Consider the following 18,426-nt stretch of genomic DNA (forward strand, 5'->3'; position numbering starts at 1 on the left):
TGGTAACGCTGCCTTCTGCACCTACCGGAACATGGAGCAGACTGCCTTTTGGGTAAGATCCCTTTCCTTGCGTGAGGGCGAAGAATTCTTACAGCCAGCCCACGTTAATTGGGCGTGCTTTCGATATCGTTAATCAATTATTTACGCTATGGTAATTTGCAACGCCGCACTGCAGCCAACACCCATCACATTTCTGCTCTCCCTATAAAACAAATTTATCTACTTACGTCAGAGGTGGATCATTCGGGATCGTCGACGAAGAGCGAGCTATCGGACTTTCTTTGGGGTAAACAGGGCTATACCAAAAACATCGGTGTGCCGGAGGTTCGGACCCAGGGTAATCGATGCGGCAATGCAAGGATTGCCTGTCTTAAAATCTCGCTCAGGGGCTAAGCAAAGGGGGGAATCAGTTTTAGTGCTTAGTTCGAGTGCAATCTTTAAGAAATGCCACACAGGCAATAGCCCTGTCATTTCGTGTAATTATGACATCTTCCGCACTTGAAAAAATTTATTGTGAAACTGAACCGATTACATCCGCATGACGAAAAAGTGAACCATTTTGGGGCATATCAGGTAGCAAAGAGTCTCCCGTTTGTATCAGGATAAGGCAGTAAGTTACTGCTGCCTGTGCCACCTGGAAAGAGCGAGAGAGGGAAATAAAGCCTTTATTTGGGCATCAGGAGACTAGGCCAAGTATGGGAAGGGGGTGAAGGTAGGTGTTTTTGCGGACTGGCGCATCTTGAGTATCGATGGCATTTTGGCAGTGAGACCGGTGGGCCCCTTGAGAAGTCGAGATTGGTATTTTGGGGCGAATAAAGCCGACTCACGGCCATATATCGTTAGCACCAGATCGCGTATATAAACTGTTGTGCAACGAGAGGCAACGAAGACGGCTCTAATCTAATAAAAACAATTTGGGAGCATTGAGTTCATCAGCATTCCCTGGAGCAGTTTATTCGTCAACCTTTTCAGAACAGGGCGGAAAGCGCTTAAAATGTCAAGCCTTTGATTTGGAAAATATGCTTCCTCCAATGAACATGGCCGTATCTTCCCGACATGACCAATACTTCCAAATACAAAAAAGAGCAAGCTTTAGCCCGCTCTCTCCTAAGTTTTTTTGTTTAAAACTCAATGAACACGTCGTCTAGTGTTGCTCAAGGAATTGAAAATATTCCTGGGGTATATATTGATGATATAGTATAGATTTTTCCAGTTTTTTTTTGTCTTGCTTCATTTGTCGTTTAACTACCAATCTTCCCTTTACGCTCATTCTGTACTTCTCTTAGCTACCGCCCTTGGTACCTTATTTCCTTCCTTCCTGCCTTACTTACTTGCTTCCTGCCTTGCTTCGTTTTCATCATTCTTGCCTAAAAAGCTTTGTGAATAAACTTTTGTCGTAGAAACACACGGAAAACAGGGACCTTCTCTTTTTCTGCTGCTTGCTGCACAATGTTTCAAAGTGCAAGCAGGCTTTAGTAAGCCACATCCCTTCGCGGATTCTTTAATGCGTCGAGTGCTACTCCTCCTCCATTGAGGACGCAGTATTAGGTGATCTGGACGACCACGTTGGAATCTGTACAGAGCCTGTTGCATACAGCTTTTGTGTTTAGGGAGACTAATCACCATCAGTAAACACCGTGTTGGTTATAGACAAACTGTACGTTTCGTTTCCCAGTTAAAGGAACTGCCACTAAAAATTTTAGGCCGGTAGGTTGGGATCGTTGCATTCTTGCATGTGTATTACGCAGCACTTAACTAAATTTCTGAATTGATTCTTCCTCTACACGAATATTATTGGTAAATAAATTCCTCAACTGTTCCCAGATTTATAGCAGCAATGCTAAAACTCGGCTGACATTTGGAGTACAAAAAAAAACATTTTGATAAAATAGAATGCCGTACTCACATACAGCAGGATCTTGGAATTGACCACGAATATCTCTCCTGCTCTAAGACACATGTCCAAAGGTTTCATGCTGTTGTGTATAAAACGTATCTGTAAAAGAAAGTGTGGGGTTTGATCAATTGGATTAGATTGGAAACGGTTTATTGAGCATAAAAGTGGGTATGATCTAAAAACATCTTTTGTGTCAATAGCGAGTTTTAGCTGGCCGTTTTTCCCGGTCCGCTCCGCTCCGATAGCAAGCGGGAGCGCCATTGCGCATGTGTTGCACGCTTGGCCGTGAACGGCTCCGGTCGCGCTGAGCGTGCCACCGATATCGGAGCGGACCGTAGAAAACGGTTAGCTAAAACTCTCTATTGTCAATGGGAAGCCCAACAATTAACTTTCGAAAACATCATCGTGAATCCGAACTCGTATTGAATGCGATGCAAGCAGCGCGTCACGTGTACTCCGAAACCCAACGACCTCGAGTCGGCATTTCGCGGCTATGAACACATCCTTATTTTCGCCACATCAGATGGGGTTATCGTAACCCTTTTTTTCGCTGCTTCGCAGAAAATACATTTCGTTGCCAGTGAAATATCACACTCCTTTTGCGTGAGTCCATTTTAGTGCCTGATGAGTTGTTTTTAGAAATTTAACTTCAGGCCATAGTTCACAAAATAGGGTTAAAAATCCAAATACTCAGCTACGTTAGGATGCCTTTTGTTGTGCTATAGCGCTTTGAGTTTTTTCCCTTTGGTCATAATGCTTGTTACCTGAGATATCAAAGTTTCCGGCATTCCATGGGTGGCCGCCTCAGCCAGTAAAATTTTCAAATTTTCTGTCTGAAAAGAAACAACTTTGGGTCATTGCGATCATCTAATTACAATAAACATAAACGATGTTGGAGTGATAATATGTTGGTTATTTGGAAATTTACCACATTGAATCCTCCAAAACGATTCTCTTTAAAATTTTATGTGTTGTTTTAGACAAAATGCGCTTTTTTGTGCCCATTTATTTATGCAATTCTGTAAGTGCACCAAGCATGCCGCTACCATTTGATTTTAGGAAAATCATTAGGGCTTTCAACAGTGAGAAAATGCATTACATCAAAAAATTCGTAAAATTTGTGTCCGAGAATGTGAATGGGGCATGCAAAGAATACCAAAATAGGCGCTCCTCTCCGTTTCCACAGAAGGAAACCACAATTTAAAATTTTCCTACAAAATGTGGCAAAACATACCAGAGTTATAGTAACTTAGGGGGAAGCAGAGGATTCATATATAGCCTGAAACAAAAAATTGAAGTCAATAAGCCATTCTCATACAGGCGTAGGAAAATTCAACAAGATTGAATGAGTTTTTGACAGGAATTGAAGAAAACCAGATTAGTGATTACACAACTCCATGTATTTGGTGCAATCTTTATTAAGGGGACTCATTTTCACCTTCAAGGATCTAGCATGCATTCCTCGTCACCAAATCTTCTTTGCGCTGAATGAGGCAAGTGTTATTAAAAGCTTACATTTATGTGCAACGTGTCACTAATGAGAAGCATACGTACCTCTTGTTCCAAAGCTTTGCTGACGAAACAAATTGTAATTAGCCCAAGACCAACGTACACACTGTACAGCAAAATGATGGGACTCACTGCATGCTTTAAGCCAAGACAAAACAGCATGTAACCGGATATTGTGATCACACAAAATGCCCGCAAGCAGAAGAATACAATGCAAACATTCAGAGCCCTATTTATATCATCTTTTAAATTCCATATCGAGATTACTTTGTGGCCAATCTCCTCAACGCTTCGCAGGGTTAGGCCTAGTGCATGGTGCTGTTTCAGCACGCTTGTCTGAATCTTTACGTAGTCGACCAGAACTTCTCCTACGGCTGCGATAGTAGCTGTGTTTCCGAAGTCACAACATAAATAGACCATGTCTCCGACCATAGAATACAGAATTTGCAATATTTCAGACGCTCTAAGGTGTTTCAATGGAAAGGCAAGCAACCAAAAGGACTGTTGGAATGTACACAGCCAGCCGCATACAAAAACCGCCGCATGGGCAAGCCGTGACCAGAAGCAAAGGCTCTGCGAGTGATAGGTGTAGGGCAGGACCACGGATTTCTCGAAAAACATGGCATCCCGAAAGAACTTCAAAACCCTAGCCGAGTTCACTGACATGACGGAAAACACCACTATGCTTTCCACGCCAATCACACATCTCATAACAATGTAGAGCAAGCTAGAAATCACCCCTTGCGATTTAGACATGCTCTGCAATTCCGTGTAAGTCTGTATCATCCTGTGCGTGCAGAGTATTAATGCGGAAGCAAAAGAATAAAGAGTGTAAAAAGACTTCCACGAAACCCGTGCTCGGCTTAGTTCCTGAATGTTAAAATTAGCGACGAAAAAACAGCCGCACAAACGCCACATTATGAAAATCCAATAGAGCTTCTTCACCATACTGAAAGCTTTAGACGATGCTGACGTTGCCTGAAAGGATGTTGTAGCTATACGTGACCCAAGTGTACGCAAGAGAGCCATGGCTGTGTACGTCTCGTCTCTTAGCAAGGAAAGATGGGCCTTTGTCGCAACAAGACTTATATTCGTTGAAGGAATAGAATTCCTATGGAAATCGAATGCGAACGCCTAGGGGAAGCGTCCACTCGACGTCATCGGCTTGTGGCGGGAAAACGAAACTCCGTAAGCCCAACGCCGCACTTTGGAGAGTCGACCGTGTCGGTCTGTTCTCAGCAGCGAACTTTTAATTTGTGTAGCCTTTTGAAACTTTGAGAACAATGCATGCATGGATATTTCTGCAAAAGTTTTTGGCCAACCATGGGAACTCTCGCAAGCTGAACAGTAGATCTCCCAAGAGATAATTCCAGCATCTCATCCCAGTATACTCATCTGATATGCACTCAATAACCAACATTACGTTAACAACCATTGTCGTGTGTCCATCTCACCCACTTGTCTTCTCTTGTAGAACGTCAGCTACACGCGGATATAATTAGGATGAAGCTGTTTCTTGGGTACTAGGCCATACATGAGCACCACGTCCAAGACCGATATCTGACTCGATATTTCTTTTACCCGCTTCCGCATTTGCATCTAACAAGCTTCGATTTTTATATTTGCCTCTTTGAATTAGCCTATTTTTTTCCAAACAGCGGTTTCACTCACAACAAAATTCTAAAACTCTCCAAAGAAAGTTTGGAGTAGATGTAGAGCTCTTGATTTCGTGGTAAGATTGCTTAATCCATATTTACTGCTTCTCTGAGTTTTCAGAGTGAACAGGACATCTAATGGAATTATATTTTTTTTCTTGAAAGTGAAGCGTATGCGCCACAAGATCCATTTTGTGATCGATTACAGTGCAATCTCTGTATGCATGACAGCAAAAGTAAGTTATTGCTGTGATTTTTTTTAAATAACAGGAGATTGTACAAGAGGCAGTTCATTCTAGAAGCTGGTGGCGGTGTGGGGAAGGATCGACTCAGAAATACGGAAATACGGGGGTTTAGTGGCTATAGCGCTGTGCTGCTGTGCCCGATAACACGGATAGATTACGGCCGGGGTGACCGTTTCTGCGGTGTTGGTGGAAAGCGAAAACGCCCTTGTGCCGAGATTTTGGCGTGAGGCGTCGAGCCTGCTAAGTTGGTTGTTTGGTTGGAGCCATAACAAAAATGGCACATACCCACTCAAGGGATTGGCAAAGTCTGATTTTGGTTTCATTGTTGAAGAAGCTCATGAATTCAAACTAAGGGAAAATAGAAGTAGAATTATCGGGGATACAGTGAGGCTAACAGTTTGAGAACCAAAAAACACGATACTGCTGTAACAACAGGTATTTTATTAAGTGATTAAAAATTGTTTAATACGCTTAACAAGGCAAGAGACCTGATTGGGCAATAAAAGAGTGAAGAGCGCGACAAACATCCCCGTTGCACCAACCACGCCCTACTGCCCCAAATGACAATAAATTAGGCACGGACAAGGCGAGACCGATGCGACGGAGGGTAACCTCCAGGTAACGATTTCCGAGGGAGGAGAACCACCGGCAAGACAACAGGAAATGGTCAATTGTTTCCTCCTCTTCCCAGAGGCCGCACATGGCCAATGGCGCCATGCGTGCTGGGTGTAAATAAAAATTCAAAATGAGGTGTTCTGCCGCGAAAGCAAGTCAGTGTGACCTCGCACAGTCGAGACTGCGCAAAGTCATACTTCTGCTTAGTTAATCTTAATCAAATCTTCTCCCTCTTCTCTTCGATCTAAGAAAGCCCCAACGTTTTTGTTTTCAGCTGACAAGCCGAATCTACATAGTTTGCTACTCACATTTGTATCGTTCCTTTCAGGGCAAATCGCAAACAAGTGCAGTTGAAAGCGATAATTGGTTGATTGTGGGGGATTAACGCGCTGTGGCTGCACTTGGGCTAAGAGGTGCGCTGTACTGGAGTTCTCCTTACTTATTTTCATCACCTGGGGATTTTAACTTGCGCCTATGTATCGGCACGCGGGCGTTTTCGATCTTCCCTTCCATCATAAAAACAGGCACCGTGTCTGGGAACGAAACCGCGTCTTTGGGCTCATTAGCACAACGCCATAGCCAGTGAACAACCACGGAGGGTACTTCAAATCTAGAAGGCTAGGAGCAGAGAATGAGCAAACTTACGAAAAAATGCAAAACTATGATTAGGGGAGATTCAAAACTATTCTGTGAACTTTCTAGAGGAAAAGGAAATAGACCTCCGTCGAATTTATGCACTTTGTGAGTGTAAAATTATTTCTAATGGGCTCATCAATGCATTTCCCTCCAGGGTATAGCCAAAGCAAACGCGATGGAACCAACGGGAAGTGAACACACGAGGTTAAAAAAAAATTCCCCGCATTTCCCCGAGGGGAAGAATGTGATAGTGCGAATGCAGGAGTTGAATTTGCGCGGTTCGGTAATGTTCGCGAAAGAGAGATCACACACACACACACAACTACAAAGAAAGAAAGATGCATTTATTCACAGACACCTATTTGTGTTGTCGTTGTACTTGATTGCTAGAGCGGATCTCAGCTTTGAAATTTTGTGTCAGTACTCCTTTAAGCGGGTGCATTAGCCCTTCTCAAGCCCGATTCCTGGCCAATCCCCCACGTGAGTATGTGCCATGCACAGACACCTATTTGTGTTGTCGTTGTACTTCATTGCTAGAGCGGATCTCAGCTTTGAAATTTCGTGTCAGTACTCCTTTAAGCGGGTGCATTAGCCCTTCTCACGCCCGATTCCTGGCCAATCCCCCACGTGGGTATGTGCCATGTCAGCGGCCAGGCAGCGCGCGCCCATCTCCCCCCGTTGCCAAGGAAGACGAGGAGCGCGCGCACCCGCTGCTATTGCTATGCGGACGGTGGCGGAATGCGGACGGCGGCGGACGCTTCAGGCTCGCTTAAGAAGTGCATTCGCACTTAAAAATTCAGAAAGACACCATGAACTGCGTATGTGTCTTAAACAGAAAACATCACATTTTATCTGAAGTGATGTGATGACGAAAGTATTGTCGCTTTATACAATCATGACGTGTCGTCGATAGTCCTTCGAAGTAGACACTGTGTCGATAAAATTATTGCCATGTAATACGATTATCACGCAGCGTCGTGAACACATTGCAATCTAATCATCACCAATAGAACTCTTGTGTTCTCACTCTCTCATTGTCATCATCGCTTCGCCTTCTCGTGGTTTTTTCTTTCTCGCTGGTTAATACAGGGGAGGCCCGACCATTCGCTTGTTAGCACTTCATGGACGTTATTAGTGACAACGAGCTTTTTAACTTTTTTTATTAGCATGTACCAAATATTTCTGTAGGCCTTAGTACGTGTGTATAACACATGTTCCCCCATCAAAAGCCTTAGCGAATCAACTGGGTTTACCTTTTCTCCGCTGCGACCAAAGACGGACTAAGGTGCAGTTGATGCTGATTACTCGCATTCGCAATAACGCTGATTCGAATCCCAGTAGGCCAAATTTTCTTTCCGATATTTTTTTTCTTCCACTATCGGCAATTTTCACGAGCCCATTTTAATAATGCCAATAGTAGACGCCAGTTTCAGGTGTATTTGGGCATTTAATGCTTTCTCAATAAATAAGCGGAACAAGTTTCCTTGAAGAAAAGCAGAGCAGAAATGGGTGGAGGATGACAAGGAAACCACAAAGGTTTTCTAAAACTAGTGGTTTGGAGCTCTTTGAAGGCTACGCCGGCTGGAGTTGACTCTGCGGCAAAATCGGCATATAAATTGGGGTAATGAGATTAAAATAACACTTATATGTCAACCAAGCTGTCAGCTTTTCCGATCCTGCTGTTGAAACGTAGTATTTGAAGATAATTAGATTGCCGTCTGCGAAGCAGGCACGCATCCCACAGGTATAGTGCAAGAGAAAGGAGAAGAAGGAGAAAACTTTAAAAGTGACATCGGGGTGGTTAATGTGGGGGGTCCTCAGTCCAGTACTCCGCCCGGACTGCCAGCCGTCATCGCCCTTTCAGAGAGCCAACGCCTTTTACTTAGGTCCGAGCTGGCAACATCACTCTCTCACTGCTCGTATGTAGGATTAAGAATTCGTTAAAGGTACGGACTGAATGGCAGAACCAATCGATATGGTAGAGTGTTGCTGTATTGTCACAGTGTCGGCAGAGGGAATTGTATATTGTGGTGTAAATGGCGTGTAACCGTATGGGTGTGGAAATATTTGCTTGGAATGGTCGGAGGGGGGGTTATTGTTCTTTTGTTAACTTTTCCGCCGGTGGCGGGAAGGTGCATCGTATGAGCCTGTAGTGTTCGGTGACTATGTTGTTTGCAATAAGTGAATGTCTACCCCTCTCGTCATCCTCTTGCGGTGCCCCGCGAGCAATATCTTGGGCGTGAGCGTGAGTCGCTGCATTGCCGCGAAAGGATGAGTGGGCAGGCGTCCAAATGATCTTGACTGTTCTTTCGGGAGGGTTTTGGGCCAGTATTTGTAGGGCTTCCTTGGAAGTTCTCTCAGCTGTGTACTTTCTGCATGCCCCTTGCGAGTCTGTTATAATTATCTTGGCTTGGGTGTGGGCTATGGCTAGTGTGAGCACCGCTTCTTTCGCTTCCAGGATGGTAGCTCAGCGAAGGGTGATACCTGTAAGAAGACAGTTAGGAAGGGGGGGGGGGGGATAACTGCTGTTTGGTATCTACACGTGGGTAGTGCGCTGCGTTTCTGAATGCCGTTGTTTCTGAGCCACAGTATTGCCTTGTAAGTGTTTTTGCCCTGGATGTTCTTCTGCCTTGGTGGTGCTGAGGCTCATACTTCGTGGCAGAGGGGACTTCTTAGTTTCGCTCTAATTTACAGTGGTATGTCTTCACAAGTCTGCATTCCTAATCAAGGTGCGTATCACGGGTTCATGAATACTTTCGGGCCTCTCGACGTAGTACTAATTCGCAGCGTTCAGGGGTGCCTCTGAACGCTCGTCTATGGTATTGTGCACTCTTGCTGCCATCAAGCGAAAAGTAGAAGTTCTTGTTTGAAATGCTACGGCTTATTTAAAGGTCTTTCGTACAATGATGTCGGTCTTCCGCCTTTCTGCCCCCAGGACAGTAGAGGAGGGGACGACGCACGTAACTTGTGAAATGACGGAAGCTTGGACTAGACTCAACATGTCCTGTTCCTTAATACCTGTTTTAAGCTGGTAATTCACCAGAGCACCCTGAGGATTTAAGCGGTTGATCCTCCTCAGCATTTTGATTTTGGGAGTGAGAGAGATCTTGATGCCATCCAATGTGACGTGAATGTCCCTTGTGGGATCACGAAATCGTCTTTTCACCAAAGGGAGCTCCGATTTGTGAGGCGCACCGGTGAGGCCACATTGTTTAGCGTAGGCATGAACTCCGTCTGCAGCCTGTTGGAGGCGGCCCCGCATGGTTCCCCCCCACACCCACCGAGGCCTTACTCCCCTAAATCGTTATGTCGTCTGCGTAAATGCCATGCTTGTTGTCCAAAATTTTGTTCAATTCTTTAGGGTGGTTAATCAGGGCGATGTCAAATAGTATTGGTGATAGAACCGCGACTTGCGGCTCACTCCTACTTTCGCATAAGGAGACATCGGATAGGGGGTCTCCCATCTCGATTACAGCTTGGCATTCTGTGACGAAACAGCGGCCGTACATTCTTTCGCCCCAGCCCAGGGTCATTGAGGGTCTTCAGAATAGCTTTGTGGCTTCTTTAAAATTAGCCACCCGCTTTGTGTAATGGACAGAGCGGCATCTTATATGGTTGCCAGTTCTTTTAGGACCGAAACACCGCAATAAGCTCACTCCTGACCAAATGGAAAACCACCTATTGATGACTCCAGGGTTAATTAGCACGTAACGTGAAAAATTATTGTAATATTCAAACGCGCTACGTCCGCTCCAACACCGTTTAGGGATATTTTTGCCGCAGTGCTGATTCTAATCTGTCCGTATGTAGGATTTATTTGTGTGTATTGAAAACGCAAGTAATATTCTGTGTATGCAGTATATATATAGGAGCAATGCCGTTTTATGTCACACTGTCCAAACACTTTTGCACTTATTTCGTGTTATTCAACTGAAGGGTAAATTGTACAGAATGAATACCATGCACCCATAATTCGATATGCAGAACACCCTTGGTCAAACAGGTGAAGGTAGTAACCGATGAGTGACGGTAATAAATTCTCACGAGCCGCTAGGAATCTCAAAGCAGGCTCCATGCACAGTTCCTCTTTGGAGATACAAAGCAATTTCAGTGACACCCCCTTTTGCGGATGCGTTTTAACACCGCGAGCAATAGAAGGTGACTTCTAAGAACTAGTTTCAGCTAAGAACGTTAAATGAGTGATACGACGTCAGCGCCGCGCAGTAAACTATTTCTTGTTTAGCCGCTTGCAATATGTTGGCGCAAAGTAGTGGCAGCGCACTCGTCTTCTACTAATGGGGCCCTACTTTTATTCCATTACGAATGCAAACTTGTAGTTCACTCCATGCAGTGGCTGCGTTTTCAGCACCGCAAAGCCACAATTCCGGTTTATCGTACCATAGAAACTCTGAAACAAAAAGAAAATACAGTGCTGCGACGCGAGGTAACATGTAGGCCTCTGCAGAGCCACGTTCAAAGTAGAGTGCAGTGCTCTGGTGAAACACGGGCTCAGCACACCCAACGCATCAAATCAAGCACGCGCACCGCATCAGACAGTAGCACAACGGCCACATTTACTCTCTGCCCACTGCTGGAAAATGCGCTGTGCGGCGTTCAGCTGCATATTGCTTCCACTTTCACCCCTCGGGAGAAACGCCCTCAGATTTTTCGAATCCATTATTTCTTTCCCGTACTGAACAAGTCCTCCCGTTCTTCTTCACGCAGAGGCATTATTCGTGCATGTACAATGGAAACTTTTACGCTTCAAGTCGAGAAAAAGCATTCAGTAAAACAAAAGAGGCATAGAACGCGTACATTTCCATTTATTGTCACATGTCCCACCTACAGGCACAATTTACTGGTTTATTGAGTCTATTACATCCGCAAGGTCGTAAAGTGAAGCATTCTGGGGCATATCAGGCAGTAAGTAATCTCCCGTCTGTATCAAGATGAGGCTGTAGGTCACGGCTGCCTGTGCTACCTGGGAAGAGAGAAATGGTGGTTTATCTTTCCACTCTCGAGAACCCGCTTAAACTGTTCCTTTATTCTAGAACGTCTTTCCGTATACGGTGAAAAACCGCGTTGTTGATTACAATTTAGCCGATGAAAGATACGTGACCCAAATATTACCACTCTACGAATGGTCGGTAGTTTATAAAGCGACTCGCAAAAGTGGCTTTCGCAAGCTCTCCAAAGTCTAGGAAAGATTCGTTGTTTATGTTTTGTAAATAAGAATATCATTGCTATTTGAGTGTACTACAGAGGCCGTAAGAGTATTTTATAAATTCAAACAATAAAAAAATTGCGCCCACCTCCCCTCGCGGGGACCCTGGTGTGATGCGACGCTGAGGAGGGGGGGGGGGGTTAAAGAGCAAGCGGAGAGCAACCGTCGACCGAAAGGCCGCCGAAAAGCGGCACACCGGTTATATGCGCAGCGCGCCCGAAGGAGAGGAGACCGCGAAGAGAGAGAGTGCCGCGGCTATGACGCAACACAATCCAACACAATCCAGTTTAATCCAATCCAAATCCAATCCAATGCAATCCAAGTCAAGCCAAGCCAAGCCAAGCCAAGCCAAGCCAATCCAATCGAATCCAATCCAGTGCCCCTCGCGAGAGAGTGTTCGCTCTCGGAGAGGAGAGGGGGAGAGTGGCTGCGGACAACAACGGACGCACGCAGGAAGGACAGGGCCGCCGACAAGAGATGATCTGAGCGTCGCATCTAAAACTGCTTTGCAGCATAAAAGCAGAGAATAATTTTTTGAGCAAGCATCTACCAAGCGGAGCAAATCCCTGAATATCATTACAGGGCACCGCCACAGTGTCGGCACGAATTTTCGCTTGAGCGATGAAGGCTACCTCTTTTCGTAGACTGACGTTGCATTAATTGAACACGCCAGCTCAGTTTCAGGGTATTAACCACGACATTTATTGAAGGGGCATAAAGCGCCTCACTTTCTCAGAACCACTAGCCTGTGCCATCTTCGCTACAAATTTCTGTGTGCGGCCTGTTTTAACAAGAAGATCTTTTATGCCGGGGTATTCCAAGGTCTCAGGCACGTCATGTCCGTCACGGAAGTTACGGCGCCAGGAAAAGCGCCATTGACGTGCGCAGCGCCCGGTTTGAGCCCATGCCCTCCCTCCGCAACGGGAGGTAGGTGGCGCTCTACCGACTGCGCTATGGGCAGCGACGTGAGCAGCTCTACGAACGCGTCTTGCGTCCGTACCTATGACTCATTCAGATGGTGCTGCCGTCTAGGAGAGGCGAAGTGAAGTAGCGCATCATGACGCTAATGAGCGCCGACAGTTGGCGCATCAATGCCAGCACCTTCATGTACGAGGGGCACGGGGGGGAATTGAGGCAAGGCTGCACATTGTCCCCTTGGCCGTTGTGTTTCAAGCTTCTGTTTCTGCACACGTCATTCTTGGTTTTGTTGTCCCGTTAGTTATATATATATATATATATATATATATATATGTGCGAGCCTACATATACCCTGTATTCGACGTATGTACTTCACTTGAAAAAGGCTGGTTCCCAGGCGAAACGTCGTATTAAATATTGTTATGTTTTTCGTGGTGACTCAAATTATATATATATATATATATATATATATATATATATATATATATATATATATATGTGTGTGTGTGTGTGTGTGTGTATGTGTGTGTGTGTGTGTGTGTATTTATCTATGTATTTATAAACCTGTTATATTTTTGTTTCTTGCGTGTCGGCGTCACTTCGTCTGGCGGGGGTCAGGCTCGCGAACCCTTCGCCAATGAAGGAGGTTCCTTTCATGCTCCTCTGAAGGCACCTCTCACTTACGTGTTTTACCGATTCCTATGACAAAGGAATCAACCACAATTTTTCTATTGATTACAGATTTTTGATGAATTACTTTCATTGCTTATTTTGGGGCTGGTTTATATTTTTAAATCTCATTCTTCGCTCTAGATCAGTGGCTCATTTCCTGTGGCTAACGTAACCAACAATGTTATACTGCTTCCTTTCTTTTTTACATTTCTTTTCTTTCTCACTTCACCTAGCTATAGAAGAAACTAACTAAATATTTTTCCCGTACAAACACAGCAAAGAATGCGCGTGTCACTACAGCACGGTACCAAATATTTAAAAAACTAAAAATCGTACCGGCGCATATTACACTGCCTGTTCTTATATGACCCGATGGCTGCCCCGCCTTCGTCAAGCATGCCGTTCTGAGAGATTCTGATGTCAAGTAAATGTGTCAATAATTAATCTGCTGTTAGTAATGTTCTGGAGTGCGAAAAACAGCAGTTGTGGGTTGTTGCGAATATAAATGTTTTTGTGATTATACAAACGCTTGTAAATTAGTCGCTCAGGAATAAACTAAGGCAATAGGATAACAAAACTGAAAATTTGGAGATTTATTACACAGCAACAAATTTCATGGGCGTATATAGACTCCGCGTGCATGAAAAGTATGGATAAATGATTGGTGTCAGTTCAGCAAATATACGGTATGAATTGAAAAACTGGTTCATATTGAAATACATAGCTCTAAAATTTTAATAAAATTCCATTCGTACTCACATACAGCAGGATCTTAGAAATGATCACGAAGAATCCTCCTCCTGTTATACACATGTCGGCAGGGTTGATGGTGTTGTGCAAAAAACGTACCTGTAAAGAAAATGGCGGGTTCTCACCAAGAAAAATTGATATTTTTGCAGTGGATAAACAACAAGGCATGGCCTTTGAACGCATTGCACACGCCACCAAACATATCAAGAACGGAGTACGAGGTCGCGGGTTCGATTCCCTGCCGCGGCAGCTGCTTTTCTGATGGAAGCGAAAAGCAAAAACGCACGTGTGAACGAGATTTCGGCGCACGTAAAGATCCCCAGATGGTCGAAATTAATCTGGAGCCATCCACTACGGCGCGCCTCATCGTCGTCTGCGCGTTGCGTCGGCGCGTTAAACCCTACAATCAATCAATCAATCAATCAATCAATCAATCAATCAATCAATCAATCAATCAATCAATCAATCAATCAATCAATCAATCAATCAATCAATCAATCAATCAATCAATCAATCAATATTGTGGATGCAATTGTAGAACCTCCCAGTTTGACCAGACCCCAAAAAACGTGGAGTCTTTCTCTGAGGGAAACGAAACCAGTCTTGTTTTTTAAAAAAAAACATTAGGATAGCCTGGCAACATTTTTGTTTATTACATCACAGAAGGAAAACACCCTTGGGATATTATTATTACTATCCTTGTCTTTTAATGGTCAACCTCTAGTGCCCGATTGCTGGTCATTACGTATATCAACTTCAGTTTTGACTTCCTAACAAGCATAGTTGCTTAACGAAAACATACAGTCGTACATGTTGCGGGTATGTCTGCTATAATGTCTCTATTTTCAGGTGCCTTAACAGCAGCAAGTGTTGTTGAATAAAGACTTCATTTATGCCTTCATGGCATGTTTAGTATAATAAAAGTATTCACCTGGGCTATGGAAGTTGTTGACATTCCACGTGTGGCCGTGTTTGCCAGCATAACTTTCACATTTTCGGTCTGTAAAGAAAGAGTTCCGGAACGTCGCTATCACGTAATTATAACCAGCATTTTAAGGTTGCTTGTTAGTGTTTGAAGGCCTTGAATTTTGGAGGTGTTCATTTGATTAGTTCTGCAAACACATACTAATGTACGCACAACATGTTTATTTGGCAGACTTAAATTTTTGCTTAACTTCAAACGCGGAATTCAGGAAAGGTGCCAATATTCTTGCCTACAAATGCCCGACAAAGCGATACCATGTTCAACACTGAATGAAAAATTTAGCATGGAGATAAAGGTGTAAAACTTGAGCCTGTGGGTTTTGCGTGGGACTTTTAAAAGGGTCAAAATGTTTGGTACTATCGATTGTTAGTACAAATTTGGCAGTTAAGAACCAGTGTCAATTACTTGCGATAATACTTAATCATGCTGCACCATTCCTTAAATGTTAGGCGAAACGTTCGGTCATAGCGTTATGTTACTCATTGCCTGAATCAATTATGATGCTGTAATGCACTTAGTCTTCAAATAGTTCCAACTATTACACTGAAAGTGCAATAAGCCAGAAAAACGAAACATACATACCTCTTCTTCTAAAGCAGTGCTTACCAAAGCCACGGTAATCAGGCCAAACCCAACGTAAAGACCGTAGACCAAAATGACCGTGCTAACTGCATGGTTCAACCCTAGGCAAAACAGCATGTACCCCGATATGGCGACTACACAAGATGCTCTCAAGCAGAATAATACGATGCAGAAATTGAGAACGCCATTTATATGCTTTTTTATTCTTCGTATTGTGCTCATCTTCTGGCCAATTTCTTCTACGTTTTCAAGCATAAGACCTGAATCCTGCTGCTGTTTCAACAGGTACGCTTGAATGCGCACGTAATCGACCAGAACTTCACCTACGGCTCGGACAGTGGCCGCATTTCCATAATCACAGAATAGATAGATAACGTTTGCCCACATAGAATAAAGAATTTGCATTATTTCGGGAGCCTTAAGATCATTAGATCTTTTAAGAAAGAGCCATATAAAGTGTTGAAATGTATACATCCAACCGATAGCAAAAAACACCGCATGGAGAAGACGGGACCACACGTAAAGCTTCTTTGAGCGATAGGTGTCGGGCAAGACCACCGATTCCTCGTAAAACATAGCGTCTCGGAAGAAGTCCAATACAGTGGCTGACTTCACTGATAAGACAGCGAACACCACTATACTTTCGACACCAATTACGCATCTCATAAAAATGTACAAAAAGCTGGAAATAGCGCCCTGTGCTCTAGTCATGCTCTGAATTTCGGAGTGGATTTGGAGCATTCTAAACGTGCTGAGTATTAACGCACAGAAAACGAAATAAAAGGTATACAAAGACTTCCATGTAACCCGTGCTCGGCTGAGATCACGACGACTGAAATTAGAGACAAAAAGGCAGCCACAGAAACGCCACATTATCATGATCCACTGCAGCCTCTCAGACATCTTAAGACCATTGTACGACGGTGAGGATGTCAGATAGGACACTGTGGCTACAGAGGACCGAGCAGCCTTCATCCAAACCATCGTTGTGTCCGTCATAGGAAGGGTCACTCTTTTTTCCACAAAATTTATATTTTCTCGACAGAGTAGTAGCCTGAGAGAGTCGGAAAACGAAATCCTTCGAGAGTTTACTCTTCGTCGTCCACTTGCTGCCTAAAAACGAGGCCACATAACCCTACAAGCGCACTTCAGAAGAATGAAATGGATCGTATATTTTTTGCCATGACCTGTTCGTAATTTTTTTTGGAATGTAAAAGTTTTAGGAACATTTTTTCAATTGATGCTATTTTTCAGAGGTTTTTTTCAGCAACGTAACAAGCTCATGCAATCCGCATGGCGAAAACTATCAGAGGATAACTCCTGTGTCTCATCGCAATATCGTGTTACAATGACGGCCATTACGTTACAATGGATGTTTTGCACCGATCTCACGCATGATGTGTCTTCCTTTGTGGCACGTTGTCAGTGGAGACATAATTCCGATGTCGCTTTTACTAGGGCATTGAGCGTTATCCACGTGACATCGCTCAAAAAGTATCTGTAGAGGTACATTTCTTTTATTTTGTATTAGCTTCGGACGTACAGGAGCTATGCATTTCCGTATGCATTTTTGTGAATAACACACATGTTTTACTCCATATAGCAGTACTGGGGCAAAAGCTCCCCAATGAAAGTTTGCAGCAGATGGAAATTCCCATCAGCTTTGATATGTAGTTTTACTTGTGATGCCATTGCGGAAACAATGAGTAATCTAACATCTGTATCTCCCAGTTTTCCTGGGAAACATGTGAATAATATATATTTCCCACTGATTTAATATGCACCTTGGTATCAATTTTCGTGATCACCTGACGATATAGCTGGATATACATAACGACAAGAGAATGTCCCTGGGTTGTACGCAATTGATTCAGGAAGCGCGGGGTTGCATGGATTGCAGAAGTGGGAGACGGTGTTTTCAGGAAAAGGCTGAGGTATACTAACAAATCACAAAAAAATGCGGCGGCGTTTCTATGCAACTGAGGAAAACATAATTATCCTTGCTTTGAAAGAATAAAGCCGGGACCAATTGTTCATGAGCTTGAAGCGGAATCTAGCGTGTTTGGCTGCTGCTATTTATGTGTCCTTCTAAGCATCTCTTCGTGGGGTTAAATTTCCTCATGTGCATTTAAAAGTGTGATTTAGAAGGCCAAGCGAAACAACAATCGGACAAAGTTCTTCTGGTTATGGAACTTTTCGAATATTTCTCTGAACGGTAATGAGGCAAATAACACGGATCGATGCCGAGCTTGTGAACCCCGTCGGGGCAATTTTTATGGTATTCAAAATACATACGCACTATTTTCTGAGATTTAACAGCTGCCATTTGACCAGAAACACACTGGGTAAAAAATGCCGAGTAACGCCTTATTGCGAAGACAGCGTTTCACCTTCACGATGTAGGCAGAAATATGAAGCAGACGGCAAAGAAATGCTATAAAAGAGGCGGTATCCCGGCCTGTGAAAATTGCACAAGCGTGAATTCGTTCTGCCAAAATACTGGCAGTGGTCTGATAGTTTTCAGTGGGAAATTATTTTGAACAAGAATAGTATTACCCCAGACAACATCGCAGACACTTTTTCAATAAATAAAACAAACTTTCAGGGTTGGTAGCATTATTGCGCTTATACGCATCGTGCAATAAGGTGCTGTTCCAAATATTTCACTTTTGCTCCTTGTGAGCTGAGCCGGGTCACAAAGTACAAGAATACCATTGTTTCTAGCGGATCCATTCGAA

General features: G+C 43.9%; 1 long non-coding RNA gene across 1 annotated transcript; it reads right to left on the minus strand.

Moving 5' to 3' along the window:
• Nucleotides 1-11,373: 11,373 nt before the first annotated feature.
• Nucleotides 11,374-15,110, minus strand: LOC144141527 (uncharacterized). The gene is made up of 3 exons (XR_013316630.1): nt 15,053-15,110; nt 14,131-14,220; nt 11,374-11,538 (listed from the first exon to the last, which is right to left on the minus strand). It is a non-coding gene; the product is annotated as an uncharacterized LOC144141527 (long non-coding RNA).
• Between the last annotated feature and the right edge of the window lie 3,316 nt (nt 15,111-18,426).

The sequence above is a fragment of the Haemaphysalis longicornis genome, unplaced genomic scaffold (assembly GCF_048455015.1).
Source record: "Haemaphysalis longicornis isolate Haplotype H1 unplaced genomic scaffold, Haemaphysalis longicornis Haplotype H1 scaffold_6, whole genome shotgun sequence".
Lineage (NCBI taxonomy): Eukaryota > Metazoa > Arthropoda > Arachnida > Ixodida > Ixodidae > Haemaphysalis > Haemaphysalis longicornis.